Source organism: Anomaloglossus baeobatrachus, chromosome 8, assembly GCF_048569485.1.
Source record: "Anomaloglossus baeobatrachus isolate aAnoBae1 chromosome 8, aAnoBae1.hap1, whole genome shotgun sequence".
In the NCBI taxonomy this organism is placed as follows: domain Eukaryota; kingdom Metazoa; phylum Chordata; class Amphibia; order Anura; family Aromobatidae; genus Anomaloglossus; species Anomaloglossus baeobatrachus.
The window spans coordinates 43645733-43655230 of NC_134360.1; the positions used below are offsets into that span (position 1 = coordinate 43645733).

Here is a 9498-nt window from a genome sequence, read left to right on the forward strand (position 1 = left end):
TCTCTGTGCAGGGTATGGCGATGGCAGGGGCCTGCGCGCCTGGACGTACCAGGGGATGTTTGGTTACTCACAAGTAAATGAATCACACGAGTATTTGGTAAACCAAGGTGCTGGTGGTCGGCCGCCGCAGCTGGTTGTACTCTGGTCCCCCACCTAGGCTGGTGGTTGCCGTCTCTTCCTCTGCGCTGGATGTGGTTGTGTGTTTGGACTTCCCGGTGTGGAACACGGGAGTCCGCTCCCGGCTTTCTGTGTGCCTGAGGAGCCATGCCCGCTGATGCTGACCCGTGGGATCTATGGGCCCTGGTGGTTGCCCTATCCCTATCTGTGGGTGGTTGTCTGCTTTTGGGACTTTAGTTGGGACAGAACCTGTAATCCTGCCCTCAATCGGTTGATTAGCTAGGCCGTTGGTTTCGGTCCTGGCTTCAGGGTCCGAGTATCCCCTCTGTGCACGGTTTCCAGTCGGGTCTTCGGTGTGGGTACTGGCGGCTCCAACCCTGCTCCGGTCCTCCTCGGATCTGCCGAGCCGTCTTTTCGTCTCCTGCTGACGGAGACCACCATCTGCCACCTAGCCAAAGGCGCCAGGGCTCCGACCCTGGCACCGTTCAACTTGAACTTCTCCTCTGCTGGAGCTACACCTAGCTCCAGCTCACACTCCTCTCAACTTGAACTACAGCTTCATCTGCTCTAGACTGTAGGGCACTGCAGCCCGAATGTGGATGCTGCCCCCTGACTGCTGGCCCCTTCCTGTGAAAATAGGTGATCCCCCTTTAAGAGACCTCTCGACTCTGTCACTCCTCCCATTAAAACGTCATTGGTTCCTCCCTCCGCAGCTTGCTGCACAGGATCAAGGGAGTTTTCCTGGCCACTCTCTCTGAGGACCCGGACCAGTTTGGACTGCCGGTATGATGGACCCGCTCATGGAGGCGGTGAGAGAGCGCATCGGCAGGGAGGGGAGCGGATGGCTCACAGGGCTGTTACCTGTGGGCAGCTTCCTCTCTGCCGAGGTTCAAGCGAGCGGTGCCGGCGAGCGGAGGTCTAAGAGACATACCCGCCCGCCGGCCCGCTTGAGCCCGCCACAGAATTCAAAAAGGAGCGCGAAGAAAAGCTCTTCGCGCTCCCAGCGCTTACCCCCGCCCACCATCCTTAGCTCGGCTGCCGGCGCCATTGTGAGGGACGCTCCAGGGGACAGGGAGTCAGCGCAGGTCCACGGCCCCTCGTTACAAGCAGCAGGCAGCTGCACGGGGTTAAGGGGAGCCGATTTACATCAGATTGCCCTGAGCAGCATTGCTCCAAACGTCCTCCCCTTAGTTGCAATGGGAGGAAACAATACATGCCAGAGTTCCTCTGGTTCTAGCGGTGCTTCTGCTGATATGAGAGCACCGCTTGAGTCGGCACCTCTAGCCCAAAGGGAGGGGGGAAATGGGCCCATAAATATTCCACAGGTGGATGGACAGTTGGTCCTGTGGCCCCCACCTGATCAGACGCCGCCACCATCACAGTTGAGCCAGCCTTTACTTATTGCCCCACTAGGTACTGGTTTAGTCTCACAGCTTAATCCTCCCAGTGTAATTGTACCTCACCAACTGGCTCCCTATGTAAGGGGGGAGGGGGCCAGTTCGCCACTTGGCCTGCAGAATAGCCTCCTACAGATGAGGGCGGGGGTGAGTAGCGGAGGGTATCAGAGCATTTCACGGTCACGTGCTGGGACCCCGGCCACGGCTATTGCGGGTGGTGCGGGCAGCCAACGTGGGCGTGCTTCCTCATCATCATCTGACGAGCAGCGCGCGCGTAGGCGCAGCAGGCGACGTATCAGCAGCCGTCGCCGTGGCAGATCTAGGTCTAGGCGGCGTAGTCGGCGTTCCAGGTCCTCGCGCTGGCGCTCCCCCTCTTCCTCAGACGAATCCTCAGAGAGGTCACGCAGAAGAAGGAGGACACCAACCGCTACAACTGTGCAGCGTGGCGATGTGGGTCCAACATCCGTGGACCAGTTCCAGGATATGGGAAACACAATTTCTTCGACGCACGGTGAGTACCCTTACGTGGGGGTCTGGAGTGGGGTTGGGTCTACCGGGGCTGCGCCTAGGGACCCGGCTCAGGTTCAAAAAGTATTCGTGAACCCCAAATTGTTACAGGTGCCAGAGGGGTCAAAAGTAACCCCTCCTGGCCCGGACCTTTACAAAGGTGGTCTGTTTTGTGGGGTCCCTCCCTTGGGTTCCCACCTTGACGTGCAGGTGAAAGAGTTAATCTGGGCCAACAGTTACGTCGACATCTGGTCATTAATATCGACAGACCAGCATTCGGTTGATCGGGAACGGCGGCCGGGCGAGAAGTTTTATGACCGTAAGCCTAAGGTTGCCAAGACCATAAATAATTGGTTGCAGGCGTTCGCCGTTCTGGGATGTGTTATGGGTCAACGGCACCCGGAAAGGTGCTCAGAATTGTTTATTTACCTGGACAGCATCTACAGCTCGTACAAGGCCCATGGAGGTTCGGCGTGGTGGAAGTACGATGAGGACTTCCGTCGCCGTTTGGACCTTCAGCCCCACCTGGGTTGGGGAGTCAAGGCCACTGACTCTTGGCTCCGCCTGATGATGGCTCAGAGGGTTATACAGCCTTTTCCCGGGGGGGCTGCCGTGCCCGGATCTCACACGGGCGCGGTGGCCATCCGCCGCCCGGGAACATGTTGGTTATTTAACGACGGATTCTGTAAATACCACACCCTGTGCAAGTACAAGCACGAGTGCTCGGTGTGCGGGGGGCCTCACACTGCCTCCAAATGCAACAAGCCCGCTCAAAAAGCCCACGGGGCTAAACCCGGGACTCAGGAAAACCGTGACCCCAGTGAGCGTCACCATGATGGAGCCGTGGCTAAGCAGGTACCCCAATAGACGGGCTGCAGCCCAAATCAGATTCGGTTTTTCGTTCGGTTTTTTCATACCTTTCCTTTTTTCTAGGCTCCCCTCATCATCCCCCAATTTGAAATCAGCAAGGGAAAACCCGGAAGTCATCCGTTCCAAACTGGTTAAGGAAGTGGCCTTAGGGCGTTTTCAAGGTCCGTTTAAGGCCCCACCTTTCAGTAACCTGCGGGTGTCACCCTTGGGGGTGGTTCCCAAAAAGGAACATGGACAATTCCGGCTCATTCATCACCTGTCCTATCCCAAGGGTAGATCGGTGAATGACGGTATACCTGAGGAAGACTCGTCGGTTCATTATGTGTCTTTCGATAGGGCAGTTGAATTGGTCAGGCTTGCTGGTAGGGGTGCTCTCTTGGCAAAATCCGACATAGAGTCGGCCTTCCGCCTCTTGCCGGTACATCCGGACTGTCATCACCTGCTGGGTGCAATGCTGGACGGTGAGTATTATTTCGACACCTGTCTCCCCATGGGTTGTTCCATTTCTTGCCAGTATTTTGAAATGTTCAGCTCCTTTTTAGAATGGGTTGCCCGCCGGGAGACAGGTTCCGAGGGGATAACTCACTATTTGGACGATTTCTTATTCGTCGGCCCCGCTGCCTCTCCGTTGTGCCAATCCGTATTGGACTGTTTTCAGTCCCTCATGGGACGGTTTGGTGTCCCCCTTTCAAAAGAAAAAACCATTGGCCCTGTCACGGTCTTGTCTTTCCTGGGTATAATCATTGATACCGAAGCTATGGAGTTCAGGCTTCCCCCGGAAAAAATCCGAGGCCTGCTTGACCTTATTTCGGCGGTCATTTCCGTGGGAAAAGTCACCTTGTTCCAAATGCAGTCACTATTGGGTTCACTCAATTTTGCCTGCAAGGTCATGCCCATGGGCAGGATTTTTTCCAGGCGCCTGTCATTGGCTACTTGTGGGGTACGGCTTCCACACCATCGAATTCGTATAACAACATCCCTAAAGAACGACTTGTTTGTGTGGCAAAAATGTTTGAGTACATACAACGGCCGCACTTGCTTTCAAGAGGCGGACCGGACAAACTCGGAGGTAGAACTTTTTTCGGACGCTGCAGGAGCCATTGGATTCGGGGTCATTTTTGGCACGCAGTGGTGTGCCGAAAAATGGCCGGAAACCTGGGTACAGTGGGCGTGGACCGGGAACCTTACCCTGCTTGAACTTTTCCCTATAGCGGTCGCGGTCGAAATTTGGGGGGAGGCGTTGAGGAATAAGCGGATCATTTTTTGGTGCGATAATGCCAGCGTGGTGCATGCCATCAACCACTTGTCCGCCTCTTCCCCCCCAGTCATCAGCCTGATCAGATTTTTAGTTTTAAAATGCTTATCAATAAACGTTTGTTTTAAAGCGAAGCATGTTCCTGGTTGCAAAAATAACATGGCGGACGCCCTGTCGCGTTTTCAATTTCAGAGATTCCGGGATTTGCATCCATCAGCAGAGGTTCAAGGTTTGGTGTGCCCAGCAGGGATGTGGGATGTCCCGCTCAGCTGATCCCGATGATCCATTCCTCAGTGGCCCCGTCGACTTGGAGAGCCTACGGTAAGGCATGGAACGATTGGTGCGAGTCGGTGGGGGAAATTTCTGGTGCGCCTTCGGGCGACACTTTATTACAGCTTACACTGAAGTATTTGGTGTCCCTGCACAACCGGCGGGCATCCGGGGCGGTTACACGTAACCGGCTATCGGGCATAGCGTTTAACTTTAAACTCAGGAACTGGCCAGATGTTACAAAGTCCTTTTTGGTGCACCAAGTTCTGAAGGGCTGGAGGAGAAGTGACATTAGGATTGACCGTAGAAGGCCCATCTCTTTTCATCTGTTGGCTGAATTAATCGATGGGGCAAAGGTTTTATGTAATTCTTCATACGAATTCACTTTGTTTGCAGCGGCTTTTGGAACCGCATTTTTCGGGGCCCTTCGGGTCGGGGAACTTGTACCGAAGGCACGGGGAGACATAGGTGGCTTACAACGGGACGATGTTTTAGTATGTGGCGACGGGTTGCGAGTACGCTTGCGTAAATCTAAGATGGATCAGGAAAGCAGGGGAACATGGTTTCCCCTGTTTTCTATCCCAGGCCCAGTGTGCCCTGGAGCTCTTGTTAGGTCTTTTCTAGCGATCAGAACCGATGGGCCGCAATTTTTTACACATGAGGACGGTTCCCCCCTATTAGCGGGGCAGTTTTTAAATTTTTTGCGGCGCATTCTTACCCATCTTGGCCTGCCAGCGTCTGAATTCGGGACTCATTCTTTCCGTATCGGGGCTGCCACGGAGGCTTCACGGGCAGGTATGCAAGATTCGGAAATCCAGCGGGTTGGAAGATGGCGTTCCAGGTGCTTCATGAGATACATTCGCCCTGAGCTGGTCTTAAACGCAGGCACTGCAGAGCAGGCCTTCGACTTGGATTAGGTGTTGTAACTGGAGCACGCCGGTGTGGTTTGGGAGCTCATGAGTCGTTCTTGCGGTATGTGGTTAGCGGGAGCATTGGAAGGGTGAAGGTACCTGTTCATCTGTTTTTGTCTGTGGTTTGACATTGTTTTCTTTTCAGATACAAGCCGTCCGAGTGTGTGGATCCTAGGTCATTCGTTTGTGTACTGGGCGGCTCGGAGAGCGGACTCCCGACCTGGTGGCCGGTCCTTGGGATTACTTGACACCGACGTTAACTGGAGAGGTATCAGGGGCCTGTCCTGGCCGCAGGTTTTACCAGAAGTGGTCAAGATAGCAAGGATGGTCTCCTCCCCAGTGGTTTTGGTGATACACGCCGGGGGTAACGACCTGGTTTCGTTTCCGTTGGCTGAGTTACTGACCCTTATGCGGTCTGATATGGACAAATTCCCCTGTTTCTTCCCTCAAATGAAGCTGGTTTGGTCCGAGGTGATTCCGCGGCTTGTTTGGCATGGCGCTAAGGAAGGTTTCGCCATGGAACGAACCCGGCGTACGCTGAATCAGCGTATCTCAAAATTTATACGGTTCAAAAACGGGGTGGTCGTCCGCCATCACCAGCTGGAGGGTGATAATACGGCTTACCTGCGGGCGGATGGAGTGCATCTGAATGATAGTGGTCAGGAGTTGTTCTTGGCAGGAATCCGTGAGGGTGTCGTGCAAGCACTCCAGTCCATGGTGGGTGGGGTCGCAGCTCGTTGATTTGCTGCTCCTTGGCGGAAGGGGTCGGAATTAAGGAGAAATGGAGGTGAAACACCCGCACCGGACGGCCGAGTGGCGGTACTTTACCTAAACCCCTGGTATATTTGGCTGGTTTTAACGCCTGTTTTGGAGAGCTGTGACCATAATTTTATCCCAAAAGATGAGAGCATTGTTTTCCTTTGACTCTCCAAAGAAAAAGTTAAATAAAAAGTTTTGTTTTCAAAGAAAATTGTGTCGTGGTGTCTCTTAAAGGGGAGGGGGAGGATTTGTTGGGGTCCTGGCAGTCTGTAGGGCACTGCAGCCCGAATGTGGATGCTGCCCCCTGACTGCTGGCCCCTTCCTGTGAAAATAGGTGATCCCCCTTTAAGAGACCTCTCGACTCTGTCACTCCTCCCATTAAAACGTCATTGGTTCCTCCCTCCGCAGCTTGCTGCACAGGATCAAGGGAGTTTTCCTGGCCACTCTCTCTGAGGACCCGGACCAGTTTCCCGCCCACCCTCCCCTCTTTTTAAGGTTTTTGGTTGAAAGGAGATGTGAGTTTTTTCGGTTGTTTGGTATTATCAAGTCACAGCAGCGGAAGGGGTCGGAATTAAGGAGAAATGGAGGTGAAACACCCGCACCGGACGGCCGAGTGGCGGTACTTTACCTAAACCCCTGGTATATTTGGCTGGTTTTAACGCCTGTTTTGGAGAGCTGTGACCATAATTTTATCCCAAAAGATGAGAGCATTGTTTTCCTTTGACTCTCCAAAGAAAAAGTTAAATAAAAAGTTTTGTTTTCAAAGAAAATTGTGTCGTGGTGTCTCTTAAAGGGGAGGGGGAGGATTTGTTGGGGTCCTGGCAGTCTGACTCACTGTTTTCCCGCCCCGGGCTGTCTAGACCCCTAGGTAGGCGTTCCCTAACCGCCTGGTCCTGCCCACTGGTGTGCCTGTCTTGCCCTGAGGGGGGTGACTGGGGTTTCAGGTCGGCTGTATGTGACCTAGGTGAGGGATGGTGTTGTGCGGGGGCCTTTTGTGTGACTACCTGGTTTTGCCAGGGCGTCACACATCCAACTACTCCACAGCGTGGCTGGCCAGTAAAGGTCTAAAAGATGAAAAAAATAATGACATGGACCCCTTGTTCACCTAATCTGAACCCCATAGAGAACCTGTGGTCCCTCATAAAATGTGAGATCTACAGGGAGGGAAAACAGTCCACCTCTGGGAGCAGTGTCTGGGAGGCTGTGGTGGCTGCTGCATGCAATGTTGATCGTAAACAGATCAAGCAACTAACAGAATCTATGGATGGTCGGCTGTTGATTGTCATCATAAAGAAAGGTGGCTACACTGGTCATTAATTTTTTGGGGTTTTGTTTTTACATGTTAGAAATGTTTATTTCTAAATTTTGTGCAGTTATTTTGGTTTACCTGGTGAAAATAAACAAGTGAGATGGGAATATATTTGGTTTTTATTAAATTGCCTAATAATTCTGCACAGTAATAGTTACCTGCACAAACAGATATCCTCCTAAGATAGCCAAATCTAAAAATCCCCACTCCAACTTCCAAAAATATTAAACCTTTGGGTTGATTGAGAACATAGTTGTTGATCAATAATAAAAACAATCCTCTAAAATACAACTTGCCTAATAATTCTGCACACGGTGTATGATACCCAGGTTATACCAGCTATATATATAATTATATACAGAAGATGCCCAGGTTATACTAGCTGCACATATCTAATATATAAAGTTGAATGTGTGTGTGTGTGTGTGTGTGTGTCCGGGATTGGCATCTGCACCGTCGCAGCTACAGCCACAAAATTTTGCACACTCACACTTCTGGACCCCTAGAGCGTCATAGGCTATGTTTCGAGGGGAAATTTTAACCCCGCTCTTTACAGTTATTCGCCAAAAAACCTGCCTCCATTAAAGCAAATGGAGCTGGGAGCCACAGTGCAGCCAGAACTTCAGAAGAATGCGCAGCCACGCCCTTATATGGAATGTTGGCATGTCACAATGCAGCCAGGGAAAGAGGCAGACACAGACAGGGAAAGAGACAGACACAGACAGGGTAAGAAACAGACATAGGGTAAGAGACAGACACAAAGAGACAGACAAAGAGACAGACAGACAGGGAAAGAGACAGACAGGGAAAGAGAGGGAAAGAGAGAGACAGGTTAAGAGACAGACACAGGGAAACAGACAGACAGGGAAAGAGGAAAAGAGACAGACAGGGAAAGAGACAGACAGGGAAAGTGACAGAGATAGATAGACAGACAAAGAAAGAGATAGATAGACAGACAGACAGGGAAAGAGATTGAGACAGACGGAGAAAGAGACAGAGACAGTCAGAGACAGACAGGGAAAGAGACAGACAGACAAAGATAGAGAAACAGAGAGATATATACAGAGGGGGAGACAGACAGAGAATTGGAGAGAAACAGAGAGACAGTTACTATCCTGGGCGTTAATACATTCTATTTATACATTCTATCCCGGGAATGTTAATACATTCTGTTTTGTTAACAGCAGTTATTCACCCGGGCGAAGCCACACGTCTGGACCCCGAGAGCGTCATAGGCTATGTTGTGAGGCGAAATTTTAACCCCGCACGTTCCAATTTACCAATCAATTTTGCCCCTATCTACATAATGGGGAAAAAAGTGAAACGAAAAGTGTATCCGCACCGTCGCATTTACAATCACAAAATTTTGCACAGACACCTCATGTGACTCAGGGAACGTCGTAGACTATGTTTTGACAGGAAAATTTAACCCCGCGCTTTACAGTTATTCTCCAAAAAACATGCCTCCATTAAAGTAAATGGAGCCTGGAACTACAGGTTATTAGTAGGAGCTGTGATTGGTTGCTATAGGAACAAAAGACATTCATAGTATAAGAAGCTTATGTGTGAGGTAATAAGATGTCGGTGGGGAGACGGATAGAGAGAGACAGACAGAGACAGACAGACAGAGACAGACAGAGAGACAGACAGACAGGGAAAGAGACAGACAGAGACAAACGGTGAAAGAGACAGACAGAGACAGACCTGGAAAGAGACAGACCTGGAAAGAGACAGACCTGGAAAGAAACAGACGGGGAAAGAGACAGACGGGGCACATTACTTGGCCAATTTAGTTAAATCTGTGTGGAATATCTGTGGTGTTGAAATATATGTTGTGAAATGCTTCTATTAGCTTAGTTTTTGCCTTTTAATAATTACATTTCTATCTATTTGTTTTGTGGTTTTTGTGTGCAGAATACATTTTTGTTAATACATTCTATTTTGCTAACAGCAGTTAACCCGGGCGAAGCCGGGTAGTACAGCTAGTATAATTATATACCTGAATTGCCCAGGTTATATCAGATGTACATCTAAATTATATACAGAAGATGCCCAGGTTATACCAGCTGTACATATATAATTACAGTGCCTACAAGTAGTATT

General features: G+C 50.9%; 1 long non-coding RNA gene across 1 annotated transcript; it reads left to right on the forward strand.

The window, feature by feature from the left end:
* Positions 1-1720: 1720 nt before the first annotated feature.
* Positions 1721-6565, forward strand: LOC142249145 (uncharacterized). The gene is made up of 3 exons (XR_012724996.1): positions 1721-2025; positions 4339-4467; positions 5473-6565. It is a non-coding gene; the product is annotated as an uncharacterized LOC142249145 (long non-coding RNA).
* The last annotated feature ends 2933 nt before the right edge of the window (positions 6566-9498 follow it).